Raw genomic sequence first — 23,942 nt, forward strand, 5'->3', positions numbered from 1 at the left:
CGCTTACTTTAATCTTGACAAAAATCCTAACCCTAACTCTAACCTTAACCCTAATTCAAAACTCTAATTCTAAACCTAACCCTAACTCTAACCCTAACATTAGTCATAATCCTAAAATAACCCTAACCACAACTCTAACTCTATTTGTAACTCTAATCCTAACCCTAACTCTGGCTCTAATTGTAACCCTAACCCTAATTCTAATTAAAATCCTAACCCTAACCCTAATTTAAATATTAATGCTAACCCTAACCTTTACTTTAGTCTTCATTAAAACCTTAACCCTGATTCAAAACTCTAATTCTAAACCTAACCCTAACTCTAACCCTAAAACTAGTCATAATCCTAAAATGGCCCTTGCCCTAGCCCTAACCATAACTCTAAACTCTAATTGTAACTCTAATCCTGACCCTAACTCTAGCTCTAATTGTAAACCTAACCCTAATTTAAATCTTAATGCTAACCCTAACCCTATTTCTAACCCTAACCATAACCATAACTCTACTCTTAAATATAACAATTTACCTAATAATATCCTTAAAATAAGATTGAATCAAAGTGATGCAAATAAACAATATATATAGAATTTTTTAAAAAAATGTTGAAGAATGATTTTATACTAAGTTTATATGACTACAATTTTATAGTAATTTTATACAACTAAATTTAAAAAGAAAAAAATAAATCAATACTAACCAGATCAAAAAAAGAAAAATTAAAAAATAATTTATCTGTTGCGCCGCGACTGCTACTAGCTTATATATATATATATATATATATATATATATATATATATATATATATATATATATATATATATATATATATATTACGTCGAGAGTAATAGTTCTCGAGGCGTCTATTTTTTTTCATAAATTTCAATTATAAAATAACTTTGGGATTAAATAAAAATAGGCGCCTCGAGAACGATTACTCTCGGCGTAATATATATATATATAGGTATATATAAGCTAGTTTATTCTACACTGATAAAAATAGTCTTTTTTCTTATTTAATTCTTTTTATAGAAAACTGTCTAATTGCTAAGGACCTATTAATTAATTATATTTCTAGATGTAGATCATATTAAATAAATTTATCCAGCTCAAATTTTTATTTCAACCATTTTATATAATTATAGATAGTTTAGACCTGATTTAAAAATAATTAGTTGGAAACAGTAGACGTATTCATAATAAAATTGCATCGAGAGTTTTAAAACCTATTTTTTATGGAAAAAGTTAAAAATTCTTGTAAATAACCCAGGACTTCTATGTGGATGGCCTATTTTGTAACGCAATTCAGACAGAAATGTAATTATTTCCACGCCCAGAAAACGACAGGCTGCAAAAACAAGAACAACCCATTCAATTTTCATTGACAAGAAAACACTTTGTTAATCTCTTTCTTATGATCATCGAATTTCAAATAAAATCAAAAGCTTTGAAGGTGAAATTTCGCCTTTAGCGAACATGGATCATTGGGCATATTATCTTATTGCCTTTTTCCCCTGCTATTCAGACAGTTTTTTACCAAGATATCCTCTCTTTCGCTCTATAAATACAGATCTCAACTGGTCAGGCAATACACATAAGCAATTGTTCTACGTAGTTACAGTGAATTGTGAAGCTATGAAGAGAACAAGTGTTGTCAAATAGGCAGGAGTGGTCGTTATGTTTGTGTGTATACTGTTTGGAAAGGGTAATGGAGAATATAGTATTTTTACCGTGTATCCCCATTGCGGTTGCTGATCACTGCGGGTGTTTCAATTTATCTTCCATACCCCTCGACTACCGAGGAGGATATGTGTTTGATTACGGAGGCCTGTTGGCCGCTCTTTATAATCAAAAGTTAATCTGCTTGATCGAGCTACAAAAGACTGCAATCCTTTTGCCTGGGAAAGCTTGAAAATTATTTGCGACGAAGACGTTGATACCAGCATGCAGTCTCTCGTAGGAGGAGTTGAGTGAAGAATAATATAGTTATTTGTGTCTGCTCTAGTGTTTAAATCTCGTCAAGGCTTCTATCGTATGGTGAGATATTTGATTAAGTTAGATATAGAGGTTTCGTCCATCCAATGAAACAGTCGAGTCATTATAACAAATAAAAATATCTATGTCTGAGTTTAGTTAACAGGATATGTTTCGTACAGCTTCATTTTCCAGTTTGAAATAGATATGAGATAAATAATTGTTGTTAGGGGTTGAGGCTAAAACCTCTATAAAAACTGCATAATTGTGTCATTATGTATGACATGAAATATAATATTGAGTTTAAAATATTTCAATAATAATGTATTTGTATGAATTTTAATATTCTATTTTCCCCCCTCTTCCATGTGTTTTAAATCCTACCTCTACCTAGTCATTATGATAGAGTAAAATTTCTATCTGGGAAGTAAAATTTATATTTGGTCTTATGATTTAGCACCTTACACTTATCAACAATGTGTAGTTATTTCATTTTTTATTGCAACGATAGTAAATCAATGGATTGTGCAGGCTATTTGGGCGAATGTTAAACAATGTGCATGTTCTTTGGCTATTTAAGCTCATTCTTTAATTTAAAGAATAATGTCGAAGACAATTTTGTGCAGGATTTATGTTTATTGATTTGCGATAAATTAAATTTTGTAGTTATAATGTTACAACTTCACATTGTATTATGAAATAAATCCCTTATATGAGAGTCTAAACATTCTTAATTCTTAATAAATAAAGGCTTGAAGTTATAAAATGTTGGAACAAAATTAATAAGAAAAAAAATTTAGTATCTTATACTCTTATACATTTGTCAATTACTCTATAGTGCTAAAAAAAATACTTTCTTATTTAATTTATTTTATATAGAAAATTGTCTACTTGCTAAGGATTTATTAATTAATTATATTTCTATACATAAATCATATTTAAAAAAATATATACGGCTCAATTTTGCAAATGTTTGATAATCTTATATAATTATAGATAATTTTGACCAGTAGAAACCACCTGAAATAGAAAAAAACATTAACTTGAAGCAGTAGAGTTATGCATCATAAAATTGTCTGGATACAATTTATGATAAAAATAAGAGATCTAATATACTAGGCAATGAAAATCAAAAATAAACACTGAACTAAGAACATATTTTATTCATAAAACTGATTGCTACAAATGTATGCAATGGCCTCTATTTATAGAGAGCCTTATGATATGAGGGCATTAATAAAAGATCTTTCTAGAAGATAAGGAGATAAAGTTGTATGACCTATTCTGGAGGACAACATCCATATCTATTAGCAATATATGCAATAGTTGTGCAATGCAATGGAATGCTGTTATAATAGATTATGAGGTGGATTTTATTCCCATGGCCTGTTGACTATTTCTAACATCCTCCCTTAATTTCTACCACTAATGATAATCTGTGGGAGAAATTACAATAAAAAATATAGATAGGATAGGTCCCGGCATTCAACCTTGTTAGGTACCTATTTACAAAAAAAGAAAGAGAGGGGAACATGACATGACTATCCCCCCTTAATGTTCACCTCAATCATGCCAAGCATGCCTTGTAGTTTTAGAAATTTGGCCTCAAGCATACTCTTAGTAAATATATCTGCTGCTTGGTCTGAAGATTAACAAAATTTGCTTGAACAAGATCCCAAATATAGTGAACATCAATCTCAATGTGTTTTGTTTTGGCATGAAAAACAGGATTATTTGCAACTTGGATAGCACTTTGATTATCACAATACAAAGGAGTAGCTGAACTTTGTGCAAAACCAAGCTCAAATAAAAGGTTGTGAATCCAAACTACTTCCTTTCCAGCTTCTTTTGTTGCTCTATATTTTGCTTCACATGAGGACAATGATGTAGTAGTTTGTTTTTTGTTGCTTCATGTAATTGGACCTGACCCAAGCTGATAAATATAACCACCAGTAGATTTCCTATCATCTATGTCACCTCCCCAGTCTGAATCTGTAAAGCCAGTCAAAGAAATTGAAGACTTGTAACTATAATGAATACCATAGTAAATGGTGGCACGAATGTATTGTAAAATTCTTTTGGTAGCCAACCAATGAGTTTCTTTTGTTTCCTGCATAAATCTAGATACCAAATTGACTAAAGTTTGATGAGCATTCACAACTTATAGCCACTCCTTCTCACTCTACAACAAAGACCTTGTTTGTTGTCAAATCATATAACCTGTAAGCCTTTGATTCTTCACTATAACCCATAAACAAACACTTGTGACTCTTTGGTTCTAACTTTTCCCTTTGTGCATCAGGAATGTATTTGGGTGTATTGCTTGGGCACACATTCCTGATGCACAAAGGGAAAAGTTAGAACCAAAGAGTCACAAGTGTTTGTTTATGGGTTATAGTGAAGAATCAAAAGCTTATAGGTTATATGATTGACTGCAAAACAAATGTCTGGTCTAGACTGTGTTAGATAAACCAAGCTACCAACAAGCTGTCTATATAAAGTAGCATCCACCTTCTTGGAAATACATTGTTTAGTAAGCTTAATTCCAAATTGAAAAGGAGTAGGGGCTGGCTTACATTCAAGCATGTTAAATTTATCTAAAAGATCCAAAGCATATTTTTCTTGAGAGATAAATAACCCATCATGAAGTCTACTAATTTACAAGTCAAGAAAATAATTCAGTTCACCCAAATCACTCATATGAAATGCCCCTTTAAGATCTGATTTGAAATCACTAATTAACCCAATATTTGGTCTAGCTATGAGTAAATCATCCACATAAACTGCAACAAGAATAATTTCATTTTGCACTCTCTTCACATAAAGATTTGGATCTAATTTTCATTTTTGAAACCCATGAAGCTGAAAATACCTATCAATATTCTCATTCCATGCTCTTGGTGCTTGTTTAAGCCCATAAAGTGAATTTTTTAATCTACAAACAAGATTAGGATATTGCTGATCTACAAAACCTGGTGGCTGATCCATATATATTTCTTCATATAAATCTCCATTTAAGAAAGCATTTTTTACATCCATTTGATGAATATGCCACCCAAGACTTGCAGCCAAAGAAAGAATAATTCTAACTGTATTCATTTTAATGACAGGAGCAAAAGTTTGTTCATAATCAACACCCTCTTTTTGATTAAATCCCTTAGCAACCAATCTAGCTTTAAATTTTTCTATAGCACCATCTGATTTAAATTTTGTTTTATAAACCCATTTTCAACCAATGACATTCTTACCTTTGGAAAGTTGCACAAGTTCCCAAGTTTAATTTTTTACCAAAGCATCATATTCTTCTTCCATAGCTTGCTCCCATTCTTTCTTTCCTCTAGCTTCCTCATATGATCTTGGGTCATTTTCTTGTAATACTTTGGCCATGAGAGCACTACCATTCCTCCCTTGGATCTTTGAGCCTTTCCTATATGTTTCTTCAACACTTCTTGTCTTTTGTCTAGCTAAAAGGTTATCTTCTTCATCATTACTACCTGTAGAAAATGTCTGATTATTAGTTGTGTTGTTTTCACTAGTATTTTCATCATTTGTAGAAGTGCACAACTCATCCTCATCAATGTAGTCTCCATTTCCTCCTAAAATATCTGAAAAATGAGAAGCATTTGTTCTTGTAGAGTGAGAAGGAGTGGCTGTAAGTTGTAAATGCTCATCAAACTTCACATCTCTACTAACAAATACCTTGTTTGTTGTCAAATCATATAACCTATAAGCCTTTGATTCTTCACTATAACCCATAAACAAACACTTGTGACTCTTTGGTTCTAACTTTTCCCTTTGTGCATCAGGAATGTGTGCCCAAGCAATACACCCAAATACTTTAAAATATCTAATGTGAGGTTTCTTACCACTCCATGCTTCTTCTGGGGTGATATTTGTGAGAGCTTTGGTGGGGATTCTATTTATAATATGTGCAGCACAAGAAATAGCCAAACCCCAAAATTTATTATGCAAACTTTTAAAATGCAACAAACAATGAGCCATTTCTAAAAGAGTTCTATTCATTCATTCAGCCACCCCATTTTGTTGAGGAGTATAAGGAACTATTCTTTGCACCTTAATACCATAATTTTCACAAAATGACTCAAAAGCATAATTGCAATATTCACTCCCATTATCTGTCCTTAAACATTTAATTTTTTTGCCACTTTGATTTTGAACTAATGCCTTAAACTTTTGAAATACTTCAAACACTTTTTTTCCTTTCAAGAAAATAAACCCATACTCTCCTGCTATAATCATCAACAAAAGTGAGAAGGTACCTAGCACCTGAAAGTGAAGGATATCCTGGTTCACATAAATCACTATGAATAAGTTGCAATGGATGATTAGCTCTCCATGCTTTACCTGAATCAAAAGGATCTCGATGATGTTTTCCTAACACACAACCTTCACACACACCTTCACAAGCTGAAATTTTTGTTAATCTTCTAACCATATCCATTCTAACCATATCTTGTAATTTTCTATAATTTAAATGTCGAAGTCTAGCATGCCAAAGTTGTGACATATAATCAGTCTGAGCAATAAAAGCATGAGAGAGTGTATATTTATCATCAAGAAACCCCACAAATTTAAATAGATTCTCTTCATGATCAACTCTACCAATAACAATTATATTGCTTTGGTCTTTTCTATCTCTAACAATAACTTGATCAGCATTGACAAAAAACTCATATCCAGCTTGAACTATTTTGTATACTAAAATAAGATTCACCCCCAATCCTTTAACCAATAAAACATTTTTCAAAGACCCATGTGTTACATTAACAGTTCCTATTCTTAAAACTGAAAGTTTCATTTTATTGCCAATAGAATTTTCTTGATCTGAATTCTTCCCTTCATAAAAATCAATAAACAAAGATCTATCCCCAGTCATGTGAGATAATGCCCCCGAATCTAAAATCCATTCTCTATTAGAATCTAAAGCAAAGTATCCCCCTTTAACACTAGATTTACTTTTGGGTGTAGCAATTACCTCCTCATTTGATTTCTCTTGCTTTTTTAAAGAGATAGCAACGAAACTATGATTATCCTTCTTTCCATCCTTAAAACTTTCTTGCTTGGGCTTATATTGCTGCCTTTCATTGTCCCTCTTTTTCAAACAAAACTTCATGCGATTCTCACCTCCACAATACCTGCAAATAAAAGGCTTTCTTCCAGCTTGCTTTTTTGCACCATCATTTCTAGAAAAATGATTAGAACCTTCATGATTTTGAAATTTATTATTTCCTTTCCAATTCTTTTTTCCATTATTTCTAAAGAATTTAATTTTGGCTATATATGCATGATTCTTCTTAATATGCCCTTCTTTAATAAGCTGAATTTCTTCATCTAAAACAGATTTGCAAAATTGATCAAAAGTTTGCTGGGGGGTATTGGGATTTAGTTGAAGAACCCTTTTCCTTAATTCCTTAAAAACTTTATATGGCTGGGGAAGCTTACATTCAACCATTGCAATCAATTGAAAAATCCTTTTTTGCATATTCAACACTTATTTTTTAGTTGAGTATTTAAAAAAGTAAGTTCATTGAAGTAATGAGACATTTTTTCAAAATAAGATGGATCTAAATTCATCAATTTTTCTTCTATACTAAACGTGCTAGCCATGTCTGCATCTTTATAATCTTTTTCTAAAGTCTCCCACAACTCTATTGGGTTATCAATATCAACAAATCTTCTATTTAGATTGGGGCTCAAAGCTTTACCAATAATACCTCTAGCTTGCTCCAACTTACATTTCCACAACTCCTTTTCTTTATCCGTTTGTTGAGGTTCCCCAATTTCTTTATTTACTATCCTCCATAAAGCCTTCTCTCTTAGAGCATTCTTGACTGCAATCTTCCAATCTGCAAAACCACTTCCATCAAAGATAGGCAAAACTTCATTTGAAGAACCCATGTTAGCAAAAAGATCAAGTTCAAACTAATCTAGCAATACTCCAGCAGCATAACAGCCCTACAACCAAATATCACTCCAAAAAAAAATCAGCCCTGCAAACAAACCATTTTCAGCAAACTATTTGCCTGCAGGAAAACCCGCTAGCAATATTTCTAGCTGAATTTCTAAATAAATCTCCAACTGAACTTGGCTAAACCTTGCTCTGATACCATGATAAAAATAAGAGATCTAATATACTAGGCAATGAAAATCAGAAATAAACACTGAACTAAGAACATATTTTATTCATAAAACTAATTGCTACAAATGTATGCAATGGCCTCTATTTATAGAGAGCCTTATGATATGAGGGCATTAATAAAAGATCTTTCTAGAAGATAAGGAGATAAAGCTGTATGACCTATTCTGGAGGACAGCATCCATATCTATTAGCAATATATGCAACAGCTGTGCAATGCAATGGAATGCAGTTATAACAGATTATGAGGTGGATTTTATTCACATGGTCTTTTGACTATTTCTAACAATTTATACGAAAAGCGTTAAAAATTCTTGTTAATAACTGGTGACTTCCCTGGCCTGTTTTGTAATGCAATTCAGATAGAAATGTAATTATTTGAAGGCCCAGGAAACGTTGGGTTGCATAATCAAGAAAAAAAAAACTTATTCAATTTGTCTCTCTCTCTTATGGTCATCAAATTTCAAATACAATTTCAAATTTCAACTTTCCCCTTTAGTGAACATATCTGTCAATATTGATCTCAACTCGTCTGTCAATACAGAACTTGTTCTGTGTAATTACATTGAATTGTAGCCCAAAATAACCAACCTATAGTTAATTGCACTTTAGTTGAGCTATACTTTTTCTAGCACATATGAAATTGAAATTGTGGAAATAGGAAGCCTATGAATTCGAACACAACAAATATTAAATCATTCTGAAATGATCGTCATCCTTAACAGTACTCGATCAACTCAACTTTAAAACATTTTCCAATACATCCAAATTTACTTTGAAAAAAAATCATATAAAATTTTTCACATTACAATAGCCTTAGCTTTTGTCAAAAAACCCTAAAAGTGAATACTGCATACCATCCAAACTAGATGATCAAATCCATACAGAACAACTTTAGAAAAAGAATCTCCCTTTAAACAAAGACTAAGAACCCCGAGTCTTCACCATGAATGATTTACAAAAAGGAACAATAAAATCGACAATTTCAATTTTGATAGAAGAGATTATAAAATTGATTGTTAGCAAAATATTGATTGTTAACAAAATATTGATTGTTAAAAGTCATCATTAAAAAAAAAAGACCTTGACTAGTAGTTGCATGCTTTTTACCAGTAAAACTGTGTCATATAAAGAAGTAATTATAATGAGAGAAGGTTGGTAAAAATGTTACAAAATAATCAGTGAATTCATCCACAATTTGTTTCTATGTACATGATTAAAATATAACATTTTGTTATATTATTACCACTATTAAATCATTTAATAAAAGACACTAATAATTTTACAAAAATAATCAAGAACAACCACTAGTCTTAACAAATTAATAGACACAAGAAAAGAAAAAATCTTACACAAAATAGACATTTCATAATTTATTTATCAACATGTGTTTCTATAGGAAAAATAAGTATATGGAAATAATGCTTCCTCAATATAATCAATCTAAACATCACGAATCACTAGCAAAAAAATGCTAGTTTATAAATTGTTTTTCAGAAATTCCAAAAGATATACTTTTTTAAGACTATAATTGAAAAATTAAAAAGCTAAAATATATGATAGCATGAACTACATATTTCCTATAAATTGATCATTTAAAAAAAAAAATTATACTAATATACATTTGTATTGTTGAACCTAAAGTTATCTATGAAATTAGTTTGTTTTTAACATTAGTCATTCCAACTTGGTCATATTCGAACTTGAGCTACAATCACAAAATAATCATTTTAAATTTGTAACCCCCAAACAGGGTTTCTATATAGGAAAATGATAGAATTTTAAGTAAAATACCATATCAAAGACAAATTCCTCATAGATATGAGCCTATTTTCTTGATTTTTTTCAACCGAGGGCCATGGATATTAGAATTGACTCTCGGGACAGGCGAAGGCTATTTCTTTCACCTGCTCGTCTTAGAATCACTGACTCCTTCCATCAATTTTCGTGCTCCAGAGTCATTTATCAATGCACCATTCAGATTTAAATTGAACACAAATAAATTAGATTTAAAATGAAAGCATCTAGAGTATTTGAGGAAAAGGCATCGATCAACAAATAGGGGAGATAAAATTGCATAATTACATTCCGCAACGTACATTAAATTCCAAGTGTCCCAAAAATAAAAAATAAGTTAGAGCATTTATGAGAAGGAAAACGCTTATCAGACTACAGAGCAAGGGTGGGCAAACTGCAAGGATAGAAAACAGCTTAGTTAATTATAGAAACTTCAATGATAAATAGAGGAAAGCCCTCTACAATTATAGAAACTGACAAATAGATTGATAAAGAAAAATCAAATAAGCTTGTAATTAACTTCACAATGAAAAGGAAGTTTGGAAAATTTCTTATAGGATTGACTATAAAACGTCATTGAATTTTATAGAAGATAAATCAAATGTTAAATTTTTAATAATTAGTTTTTCACATCGTCAAAAAAAAATTAAAATTAAAACCGGTAAGGTATTACAATGTTGTGATTAAATTTGGAAAGCAAAGCTATTAGGCTTAATTATGACCATGCCAAACATGATAAATATTCTGACATTTCTCTAAAAATCTCCCACTCAAATTGAAATTGAAAGCTTTTAAACTAACGCCTCCTAAAACTGGGAGTGTAACGTCTCTCAAACGCACATGTTCAAATGGTGGATTGCTGGAGAGGGAGAATGCATCACGGACTGTTGTGGCCGTCATTTATCTCGGGCAATGGGGCGGTTAATCCTCCCATAAAAGCAGCTATGTGCCCATGAAAGAAAGGAGTTGAATGTGGAAGCTGCTCGGAAGGCCAATATTCTACCTATCAAATCATGCAAGTAGTTTTCCTTTATTTGATGCAAGAAAGTTAAATTATCGATTGGGGTTAGTAAATAATAATGCATCCATAACAACTATGTCTCTACGGTCTTGTCGTGCATTTTTTATTTCCTGTGGGGCACATTGTATCCTATTTGTTCAGCTAAAAATCCATTTCTCAAAAGAGGGAATGGGGGTAATAGTGGTAAAGTTGTTCATTTGCTTAGTGTGCTAAAATCTATGGACAATAAGTTGTTGGTTGGATTGAAGGTAGGGTCATTGTTGGGATATAGTTTACCTTTTCTATTTGTAATTGTGTGATTGACATATGCAAATGGTTCTAAGGTTTATATCTAAAAAATGAGACTATGAAAATGCATAATGACATTAAGACAACTCAGCAACACAAATATTTTGATCTTTTTGAAATAATGAAATGTAAGACTAAGGCAAATACAAAATGATGATTATGATAGCTAGATATGACAATTTTAGGGGATTCTTTAGTTTTTTAGAATGCACTACGCAAAATGATGATTACGACGGTTAGGTATGACACCAAAATGTATGCAAGAAGGTAAAAATAAAGGTAAAAATAATGATTAAGGTATGAACTAAGATATGAACACAGAGACTTGAAAAGGAAAATTTTAGAAATATTGAAGATTAAACTTTTAGGAACACCCTAATTAATTAAAAGAATTTTATGAACCTTGAAATTGGGAAAAATATATAAGAACAAGTACTGCCAAACACGCAGGAGTAGTCCTTATGTTTGTGTGCATCTTGTTTGGAAAGGGTGGTGCAGAATATAGTGCTTTTACCGTGTTTCCAGGATGTACCCAACGATCGCAGTGCAGGATATGCGTTGATTATACCATAGATACTTTGGAATAGCATCTTATCTCGCTTATAATTTGGTCATACCATAGATTAATCAAACATAATGAAGAATCCATCGGAGTCTGTTGAACTTCCACCGAGTTCAGTAGTTGGTGAGCCGACACAGCCTTCGTTGTCATAAAGAGCGACATTCTGGCCACGGTGATCAAGCACATATCATCCACGGTAATCCTCGGGTACAACATAACACCCACACTGATCGGCAACCACCATACGATTAACAGGACTACATCCAGGCTCTGAATACATGTAAAGAGCACTATATCCATTGCCCTCTCCAAACATCATGCACACCAACATAAGGACTATTCCTACCTATTTGATAACCCTGCTTCTCTTCATAACTTCACCATTCAATATAGTTACTCAGAACAAATGATTGAATACACTGCCTGAGCAGTTAAGATTTGTAATTATAGAGGAGAAGCGGGCATGTCTAGGCAGAAAACTGTCTCATACCAGAGCTGCAAGACAATAAATAGTATATGATTCTCTAAAATACACGACAATATTTCAATTGTGACAGTGAAAAAAATGTTTATTTCCAAAGCTTGTAGCTGTTTCCTAAGCCTGCAAATGGTGACATATTTGTTTGAGGTACGTTACGAAATAGGTTTTCTACAATGATGTCATCGGCTTACAAAGAAGTTTTAACATCTTTCCATAGAAAATGAGACGCTTTCATACACTTCTAAAATCAATGAGTCGGCCAATTAAGATTGGATATTTCTTGTTCAGTGGCTTACACAGTCGTATTAATTTTTTTATAACTAGATATCATTAAATATTTTGCGTTACCATTAAAAGGAAAATACGATCAGGTGGGTCGCATAGGTTGATTCAATGAGATATACACATTGAAACAAAATTAATTTAGAAACTAGTGGACTATGACATATTTATGATGAAATGAGATAAAATAAGAGACAAGTTTATTTATGAATAGTTCTTTTTTAATTAATTAAATATTAAAATTATATATTCAAAATAAAAAGGTTGGGCAATGTAAGATCACTTTGTTAGAGTTCATATTAAAAAGTCAAAAATCAAATAACTATTCATAAAAATAAGAATATATAAACTTACCTCAAGTGGCCACAACAGTGCTAGTCAAGGGAGCTGGATCCTAAAACCCCATACATTAGTGGGGTTGGAGGGTAGCTCAAAATAGCCCACCCATCATCAATAACATCCTCTTTCTTCTTTTATTTCCTTCTCCCTCCTCTTTGGGAGGCAAAATTGTTAGATCCAAGTGGGGGAGTGACCTGTTAGGATCATAACTGGAAGCAAGCTAACTAGAGGCACTCTAAGTTATGGGACAAGAAATTGAGGACCAGCCAAAAAAATATCGTAGGGAGGTGAAGTGGCGATGAAAGACAATCCCAACCAATGGTGGGAGAGTGGTGGGGAGCCTAGGAATAGGCCATCTTTGAATGACAGGTAGAGGCACTATGACTATGATAGTGACCATGGGATGGAGTTTGTTATGCCGAAGCGAAATGCGGTGGCATTTGGGCAACCATACAAGGAGCATTACCCCAATTATTGAGGAGCTCTTGCAGGTGGGCCACCTCAAGAGTCACCTTGTTGGCTTCTACCTGAATCTACATTATCATATTATTATATATGCAAGCTTTAGTGTACATAGATGTACATTTATATCAACAAAGTTGTGAGTGAAAAAAATTGCATTCGTATCCTTCCAAAGAGTGAAAAGAATCTCCATCCTGTAAGCATTGAAAATTTAGGTATACTTTCAAGGGATTGTGGGGGATGCACCCAACAAAATCAGATACAAAGAAAAGGGCTTTGACCTAAAAGATTTGAAAAGTTCATGAATCTAGAGCCAATACTATTTAGATCGACAACATAGCCAAAACATGTGTAGAAAAGACTCTAATTGTCCACAAAAGGACAATGCATGTCAGGAACACCCAAATTCTTGAGCTGATGACCTACAGGCAATCTATAGAGGAGGATATACTAGGAAGAGTGTGCAATCTTTGGCTCAGTGATGGCATTCCAAATGGTGTTAAACTTGTATCTCCAATTTTACTATGAAGATTAGAGGTGTCAATGCTCATTGAGAGAATTAGCCAAAGGGAAGTGAGCTACAAACCAAAGGTATACCCTCTTGGTCTTGAAATTGACAAGAGGAGTACATAGATACCACTTCTAGTCTTTCCACCTTGGTTTGATAGGCTAGACAATGAGCTTGTGAAGCATATGGGGTGATAATGTAGAGACAAATATGTCAAAAGTCTATCGACATAGATGGTACAAACAAAAGTGAACCTACATATCTTTACAAAATCTTAGGGTCATGGTAACTCTAGAAAAATGATCTTTGGTAGTGTTGATCCTATGTTTGAAAAAATGTAGTACACGAGAACTCCAAATCTTGGCAAGTGGCACACCTTTCATGAAAACCAAGGGTGACTACCAAAGATTATGTTGATTTGTAGAGAGGCCTTTTGTGAAGTCATCATCTACCTAAAAATGCCATGGCTTGATGGCTTTCTATGATTTTTAGACATTTTTAACAACAAAGGAGCCCAATATTTGCATTGGCTTTGGCATATGATGAAAAGGGTTTGAAACACCATCCCTTTCCAAGCAGGTTTGTTAACTAGGAATCTAGAGGAAATACACTGCTCAGGAATTATTTTACTAGCTTCATATCTAGTGAGGGACTAGATGACCCATTTAGTACATAGATAAATACCCTATTTCTTAGTGGAAATGAGCCCAAAACCTCAAAACTCCTTGGGTAAACAACAATAATTACAAGTGACTCTGTGAAACCCATGGTGGTCATCTCATGAAGCCAAGAGAAAATCTCTAATAAGCTTAACCAGCTTGACGTAGGAGACTTTAAAGGGTTCACAATATGAAGAATAATAAACATTAGTAGCACCCAATGCCTTCGAATAGATATAGATATTTTTAGCTAGAGAAAGAGGCTTTGTGAGCCATAATTAAGCTTCTTAGAAATCTTGGCAAGAACAAAATTCTAAACATCAACAATTGAAGGTTGGCAAGAAAATGGATTACCTAGAAAGTGAAAGATCTCATTGTGTTGAGTTCATTTCCATTGGTAGTAGCTAAGCCAATGTGGACTTGGAAGGATTCTATAGGACAAGGTTTTGTGACATTAGATGGCAGACCTAGAAGCCAAATAGAAGGTCTCAAGAAATTGAAGGCAATTTGAGACATTATCCTCATCCTTAATAAATGTGAGGAATGAATCATCAACAAAGTGCCCATTGAAAAATTGAGTAGGAGACTCAAGTGAGGAAATGCCTCTAACATGACTAGAGGAGATGGCATTGAAAAGTAGATAACCAAACCCTTCAACAAGAAGAACATACAAAGAAAGATCCAAAGGACATCCCTAGTGGATAGAACTAAAGAGACCAAAGGCCTTAGATGGCCTTCCATTGATAGCGATACAAGAAGAATCATCCTCAAAGAGCATCTATTGATGGAAGGAAAACTAGACTAGATCATAAGGCTTGAAGAATAGCAAGAATGAAAGGCCACTCTATATAATCATGAGCCTTGAAAAAATCAATCTTAAGAAAGAGTATTGATGAAAACATTCCATACCCTCCTAGACAACAATAGTTTTTTTGATGATATATCTTGATTTGAAGAAACTAGTCTACTCAAGGTGAACAATCAACAAAAAAGATGAATTTTTTTGAGAGCCAAGGCTTTTGATATAATCTTTTAGGATATATTCAATAGAGTGATAGATCTCCAATTGAAGATATCTTCAAGGTCACTATCTTTATGTATGGATTTGATGTTTCCTTTGTCAATAATTCCTCCTACTTATTTCTACACTAAAATGCTTCAAGGTACATTTTGTGGAAATCTAGCCCAACAAAATCCCATAAAGCTTTGTAAAATTCAAAAGGAAACCAACACATTATGGGGCCTTATCATCTTGCATAAAGAAGATGACATCCTTGAGGTTACTGATGGTGAAAATTTTATCATAATATACACGTTGTTCAACAACAAGATGGTTAGAATAAAAACAATGCATTCCTTCTAAATATGCTCCATTTTTGAAAATTACCCTATGTGGTGAAGAGCTTCTCATAGTGGTTGACAATGGCTTAAAATTTTTTAGGCAAGTCAAACAAGATCTATTGACCATCCTTAATTTTTTTGGCCCTACTAAGGTGTGGCAAGCTTTTCGATGTTTAAAGAATTCAATGAAGGCTTGGTCTTCGATCTCAAGCCATTGAAGATAGGGCTTGATATGAACCCCTCTAGCCATATAATTGTCAACAAATTTCTTCTGATGATAGATGTTGGCAAGCCAAAGTTGTAGATTTGAATCAAATAAATTTGGGCCATGGCCTTAGAGGCTGAATGTAGGTCTTTTGTGATTATGTTATAGGAACGACTATGGTATAATTTGTATGTCATAGATACGAAGAAGTCTAGTCGTATGGGAGATGTCATCATTCTAGCATTGAATACAAGTGTAGATGTAGGGCCGAGGCTTTCAATTCCAGAAACACAAAATATGAGCCATCTTAGGATTATGACTCAAGAGTGACCTATTAAGGAAAAATTGATTTTTTTAATGACACATTTAATCATTTTTCCACATAATAGTAAAAAGAATGGCATAGTGGTTTGATAAAGTCACATCCTATAGAGAAATGATAAGTAATTCCCTATCTTTAGAAAATGAGAAAAATGATTGTATAGTTATCATTGCATGGTCAAGCCTTTTAAAAATCTTGTCAGCTCCAACTCTAAAATTAGACCAAGCATGTGAAATCCCACCTAAATGGTAGTGATGGCATTGGGATCAAAAAGGCCTAATTTATTATGAATGTAGTTCTAGGCTTCTCTTTCCCCATCTTTATATCAAGAAGGTAAATTATTGTTTATGTCAGAGATCATCTAAACTATATTGAAGTCCCCGCATACAACCCAAGTCATAGATGACAAAGAATCTAGCATCCAATGCCATAGGTGTGATCTCTCAACAACATCATTTGGAACATAAATAGTAACTATGCCAAAGTAATGATTATTGTAAGACAAAAAAATTCATGCAATCCTTTGCATGGGGTCAAAGCTAAGAAAAATAACTGGAGAAATTAAATGAGGTGAGAGAAGAATAACTACACCACCTCAACCAACTTCATGTTAAAAAGAGAAAATAGTGTTTTTGGGTCAAATAAAATGGCAACCAAAATTATCAAAACCCCTAAAATTATAACTTCCTAGAGACAAAAAATATTCATGATATCAAGATGACATCTAGTGTCTCACACATAATACTTGTTAAGAAGGTCTATGAGACCCCATACATTCCATGAGAGTAAATTAATGATTGCAACTCTTGCATCTCATTCTCATCCCTGAGAGAGTATAAATAGTTGTGTAAGAATGTGTTGGTAGTGGAGGGAGATGAATCTCTAGAAGAGATGATTCTTCAATTCTCAAATCCATCATTTAGGTTAACTCCATAACCATATAGGCTATGAGACCTCCTCAAGTACTCAAAACTTGTCACGGAGGATTCTTGTGGAGTGCAAACCCAATGGTTTGAGAGACACCCAAAGACACTTGAGTCCCCTAGGAAGGAGGGCTTGAAGTGGAAAAAGGCACCATTGAAGGTTAAGAAGAGGAAGATGTTTGTTATTTTGGTGGAAAAGAAATTTTACAAATGTGAACAATAGTTTTCCAATCATCCTTCTTTCCATTCTAGATATGTTTGTCCTCAAAATCCTTACTAGGAGTTGGTTTGCAAGGTGTAGCTACAGGATAATCCTTGATCTAGACTTTGGTTAGTACTTTGGCTCGCATTCCATTTTTTGGGAGGGGGGCTCTGCATTCCTACCTATTACTCAAACTAATTGTGTGGCTTGTATCATAACCAAACCATTATAATTAATACCATCATTCTTGTTACAATCTCACACTTATCAAAAAGAATGTACCCTACTATTCTATGGTGACTAAAAAAGAGAAATGGGTTTGGGCATTGAGACCTCAACACATTTTTCTTTGGCCAACTATAACTATTTTTTTTGCCAGTCAGTTAATGAACACCAATAACAAGTGTTTGGTAGGTTCAAATTGAGAACCTTTTGTGTGAAGGTGTGATCCCTAACCTAGATATATATAGTTTCTTTAAGGTCATGGGAAAGATTGACTTTAATTAAAATCCTTCTTTGGGGATGAGCTTTGAAAAACTTTTCAGGTTTGATGAAAACAACTTACCTAGGGTTAAATAATGGCCTAGATAAATGACTAGTAGTGGTGCAGGATCACTTCCATTACATATCATTGCAATCAAATTATAATTATCAAAGAAAAAGGGTTAGGGTAGTAATTGGATCTATAATCCAATGTTAGAAATAATGTCCAAGTTGTAAGGCAAGGATACATTAGGTGTGTTATAAACCTAATTTTCCACCATAGTCTTTTTATGGAAAACTTCTACATCGAATGGAGATAAAGTAATATAAAAGGTTAAATAATGATTATTTTATGTTAAAAGCCTTCTTAAGTACCTAGTTAGAGTCTAGGATTAAATTTTGGTAGAGTTTGGAGACATTTGACAACTTATGCACAAAGTTGCCAATGTTGCATAATGCAACTTTTGTGCAAAAATGCAACTGTTAAATCCCAAAATTCACAACCACCTTTATTGGTTGGAACTATTTGGAAATGACATAAATAAGGTTGAGAAACATTTCTCAAAATAGAAGAGAAGAATCTAATGTAATCTTTGCATCAAATTGATAAAAATCTATTGTATTCCTATCAAAACTGCCTAATAAATTACTTGTATGGAAAGTATGGATTCAAATGAGACTATGAAGGATTGGAAAAGTTGAATAATTTTCTAATGTATTTTTTACAAGTGACTTGAGGTCTTCAACTTGTTCTACTTAGGAGAAAATCAATTTTGATTGTTTTCTATTCTTAGCGAGGCCCTATCTAGGGTTTGAGAGAAAAATTCTCTTTCCTACAAATTCTACCATGGGAAAAATATAAGCCTCAATGGAAAGAAAGGTTAGAGCTTGTTCTTTAAGAATATTTGGGGCTCAAGATAGGAGGTAGGATATGTTGGGAGAAATCACTAAACCCTCTGTACAGGCATCTAAATGTGACTATCATGTTTTATGTTTTTGAGGCACAACTTGGCCCAAAGGTGGAATAGAACCATAGGAACTTGGAATTAGATGTTTTGGTTGGAATATTTGTTCAATTTCTTATACTTGCTTTGGAAAAGAAACCTAATTAGCCCAATTAGGCCTAGGAGAGTTTTGCAAACAAATTGAGTTGGGAGATTGGTAAAGCATCCTAACTTGGCATGGGTTGTTGAATAAGGAATTGGAGTGTGTAAAGGTTATTAAGACTTTCTATGGTGGAGTTCCAAGAAGGTTTCCTTCACAAATCCTTATTTTCTCCTTGTAGTCTTATTTGGTCTAGTTTGATTTCCTAATCAAATATTGTGGTATTTGTGTATGAAAAACATTAGGGAACTACATCTAAGGTTGAAGGAAGCCCTATTTCATCCCTAAAACCTTTGGCTTAAGTTTTTATCTTCTTAGACATAAGGAGGTTCCTTAGACTTTGAATTTGATCTAGTCTAGAGAATCACTAGAAATAAGGAGGTGTCTTAGACTTTGGGTATTGGGAATCACATTGTGGAGTCCTAGGTTGTATTGTTGGTGAATAACTTGTGCACCCACAAGTAACACATCTTGGGTATACATAGGGGGACTCTACTCCAAGTGGTATTAGAGAAACTTAGTAGATATTTGGAGAAATACAAGTTGCAACAATATTAGATGGTGTAGAAGAAAAGGAAAATGAACGTCTTAACATAATGAAAAATGTTGAACTACTAAGGCTGGTCAAAGAACATGATGTTGAAAGGAAGAAAATAAAGAGAGAGATGGAAAAACTAAAAGAACAAGTCAAAAAAGGATTCAATGGTAACTCTAAGAATGAGAAGAAGGGGAGTGATGAGGAAACCCCTTAGTCGAAGGAAGAAGAAGAGATCCCTATAGAACAGAGGTTGTTCATAAAAACTTTGAAATCCATAGAGATAAGCACCATGGACACTAAACATAATCTTTAGTCTATAGTGGGAAGATGGATCTAGAAGAACTGATGGATTCAATTGATGCACTCACTTCTATCTTTGAATGTGAGGAAATACTAAAACACTAGAAGGTGAAAATAAAAAAGTACAAGTTGAAGTGATCTACCTTAACTTGGTGGAATATTCACTCAAGTAGAAAGGGTGAAGCTAGATGAAAACTAGATCAGCACATGGAAGAAGATGGTAACCTTGAAAAAGGAAGCCTATGTGCCCAAGGACTATGAGATTCTACTTCATAAAAAAGAGGCAAACTTTGAGGCAAAAGGAGATGCATTTCTCTAGTTACACTAAGGAGTTCCACAACTCACTATGAAGTTCAAATTGGTGAACTAGAATGTGTAAAACTTTGTAGGTATATGCAAGGGTTGATAATGAATATAAAAGATGAACTGATTTTGTGTTCTCCTAACACATTTTATAAATTCTTTCAATTTGTATTGAAGGTGGAGGAGAATCTTAAAAGGAAGCAAGATGTAGAAGGGAAAGGAAGAAATTTGAGAGATTTGGCAATAGAGGAAGAAGGACAAGTGGTGGTAGAGGACAAACTCTTAGAGACTATGTGAAGACCAATCATGACAATTCCTTTATTAAGAAAAATACTAGAAGATCCTATAGGGGAAGAAGAGAAGACTCGACGGTGAGATTTGGAGGAAGAACATTAGGACCTCAAAGATGTTACGAATGTAACCAACTAGGGCACTTGGTATCTAAGTTTCCTAAAAAGTGAAAGAATCAAACTGATAGGAAAACCTAGTTAGGGAAGAGGACAAAAAAGAAGAGGAAGCATAAGGATCTTGTTCAGCACCAAAGAAGGGATAAACCTTTATGATGAGGAGGAAACTATTGAATGCACCAAACACCAATTAATTACCTTAAAGGAAGCATATGTTTAGAACCACATAGAAGTATGGAGACAAAGTTTGTAGGATGTTGAATTAGAGTGGATCTACTAATAACTTGGTATCTAAGGAAGTAGTAAAGAAATTAAAATTGAGGAGGGTACCACATCCAAACCCTTATAAGGTTTCTTGGATCACAAAGAAGTAGCATACCATAGAGGAGCAAGCTTGGGTAGAATTCCAGATTGTTAAGTACAAGGACAAGTTCTCTTTGATATTATACAATGGATTCCTATCATTTACTATTAGGAGTATAATGGGAATATGATGTGGTGGCACACCATGATGGAAATTTGAATACATATACCATCAACCATAGAGGTGAAAAGGTAACTCTCTTACCATTACCATATTCTACAAAAGAGAAAATGGATCCAATTTTTTTTTTTAGATGGTAATGAATTTCTAAAAGTTACGAACTAGGAAAAGGCTCCATACTATGCCCTAGTAATTTTTCCTAAGGATGACAAACCAAAGAAGGTTGTGAAAGAAGTGAAGCCCTAACATGTATGTCCTAAGGAGGTTGCTAACCTATTGGAACAATGAAGTTAAGCCACTACTGAGCAATCTATGTGGACAAGCATGAATCCATACATCCCATCACATGCTTCCAACCTTTACAAATGCTCCCTTGGCTAACATATCAAGCCTTGTCCCACTTGACTCTTGCCTTTTTTCCTTCTCACACCAAAAACTACCATTGTGGTTGCTTGTATAGTAGCAAGTCCCACAAAACCACCAAGTGGTATTACATAAACCATGTACTGAAACCATGTGCTATCTAACCATTGAACCCACATTTAATATTAGAAATTTAATTCCTTTCCCCAATATTAAGTAATTATATGAAATATTACCACAATGTTACAACACAACTCATCAAGTATATGCCATGGGAATTTTTACATGTTTCACATCCATCTAGGTGCTCCTAGATACAACATTACATAATAAAATAAAATAAAATAATATTAAAAAAATAATGCAATGTGTGAAACACCCATTATCTCAACAATCTCCCTCTTGTTGTATACATTTCCTATAGCCACATAAATGAACAAGGGAACAATCCCTCCTAGCACATACACCATTATGTATCAAAGTACACCATGTGCTCCATCCTGCTACCCACAAAAAATTCAATGTATCCGGCATTTTAAATTTGAATGATCTCACCTCTTATTATGCCAGTGCCACTGGACATAGATAGAAGCCAATCAAAGAGGAAGCCACCCAACTTGTTGCATTAGAAGATCATAAAATCCTATACCAACTAAAATGCCAAGAAAAAATACCTAATCCAAAGGTAATCACATGTATCTGTAGTTGTCAAAATATCTACACACACCTCTAGATGTAAACTGTACAAGTATGGCCTTCTCCTTAAAACCTTAACCAAGAAGTAGCAACATCACCCAGCCATACCATATAACTAATTATGAATGTAAGCCTCTCACAAGAAGATTAGACTCATAAACCATTCCTAATCCAATGAATATTCCCAATATAAAATCAGCTCCCAAACTCAACTAAAATAAAAACATATGAAAATGGAGATAACCAATGCTAAACCATCTCTCAAATGGATTCTCTAGAACTAACTCATGAATTGTAGCTCAAGATCCATATCCATGAAAGACAAGCATAAACATAAAACACCTAAGAGAAACAAAGGGCTATGCCTCTCAAGTAGAAAACCATCAAGTAGATGAAGAGTGGGGAATGAGAATGCTCATCAAGATATCCAACTCACCAACCAAGACTCAACTAAGAACAACCTCTTCTCAAGTCCATATCAGGTGAGTGCCCCTTAGACTTCCTATTGAAACTATCAACTATCTCAACAATTACTTCTCTAATCCAAGAGAAATCAGCATCACTACCATCTCTATGTATTCATGAGCACTAACCAATCAATCCATGCCAAATCCAAATGCCACACAGCAATATCATGAAGTATCCAACTTATTATCAATGTACATGATAGCAAGAAACTACACGAAGGTCAATGTCAAAGTTCCAACCATGGCCTCAGGAACATAAACATGACAACATGATCTTACCATCTGAACATACTATGACTTGTTACAAATCGAAATGTGTATCAAGAGTATACCATGACATAATAATGAAACCATGCTCACACCAAGAATAACATGTCAAGTGAAAGCATAGACCTTATCTTACAAAGAACTCCACTAGTTCTCAAGATGCAACCATCTCCACACACCATGAAGATAACCAAGAAGCCCATGAGTCCTAAAGATTTAACCATCTTTACACACTATGAAGATAACCAAGTGCACAATGCAAATGTCGAAGATGCTTCTATAGCAATAGGATCTAAGACAAATCTCCAACATCTGCAAACACTCAATAAGTATATCAATGTCAAGGACTCCCACTCAACTGTGGTACCGAGTCACCTATGGAATCATAAAATCTATTTCCTACATGAAGATCCTCTAGGTCTAAGTTCACAAAACCAAAGTGACTATACCAACTGAAACCAAGATTTCCAAACCAATAACATACAAACCAAACTAGGAACTGATCTTGCATTATCACCCCATCATTGTCACAAGCTCCCACTAAACTATGAATCCAAGCTATCCATTGCATCATGATGAAAAAATATTCTTTAACCACGAGAAAAAACCAAGGCATCATATAATCAAAGATCTCAAAGTGCACATCATGAGCTCCTCAAAAGAACCATGTTCTTCAACCAAGAAGATATACCACCATAACCAAATTAGGAATTCAAACCAATAAATATAAGGGATGGACTTGTATATCCAATTATGTCATGCCAAAATCTATGGCACCATGATCACATTAATGAATTGATCAACTAACTCTCAATGTGTCTAACCTATCAGCATAAAATAGTCAATCACAATTCTCCACCATGATTGTACCTTGCAGCAACATCCCATCTCTTCTACATGAAGAAAATAGTAGCAAATCATGTGACTTAGGGCATAGCAAAGCCAAAACCAAGCCACCAATATGAATATGCATGAATAATGAAAGATCAATGGGCAAAGACAACCCATAAC

This window comes from Cupressus sempervirens, chromosome 5 (assembly GCF_028749045.1).
Source record: "Cupressus sempervirens isolate cs-2001-9-10 chromosome 5, ASM2874904v1, whole genome shotgun sequence".
Classification (NCBI taxonomy): domain Eukaryota; kingdom Viridiplantae; phylum Streptophyta; class Pinopsida; order Cupressales; family Cupressaceae; genus Cupressus; species Cupressus sempervirens.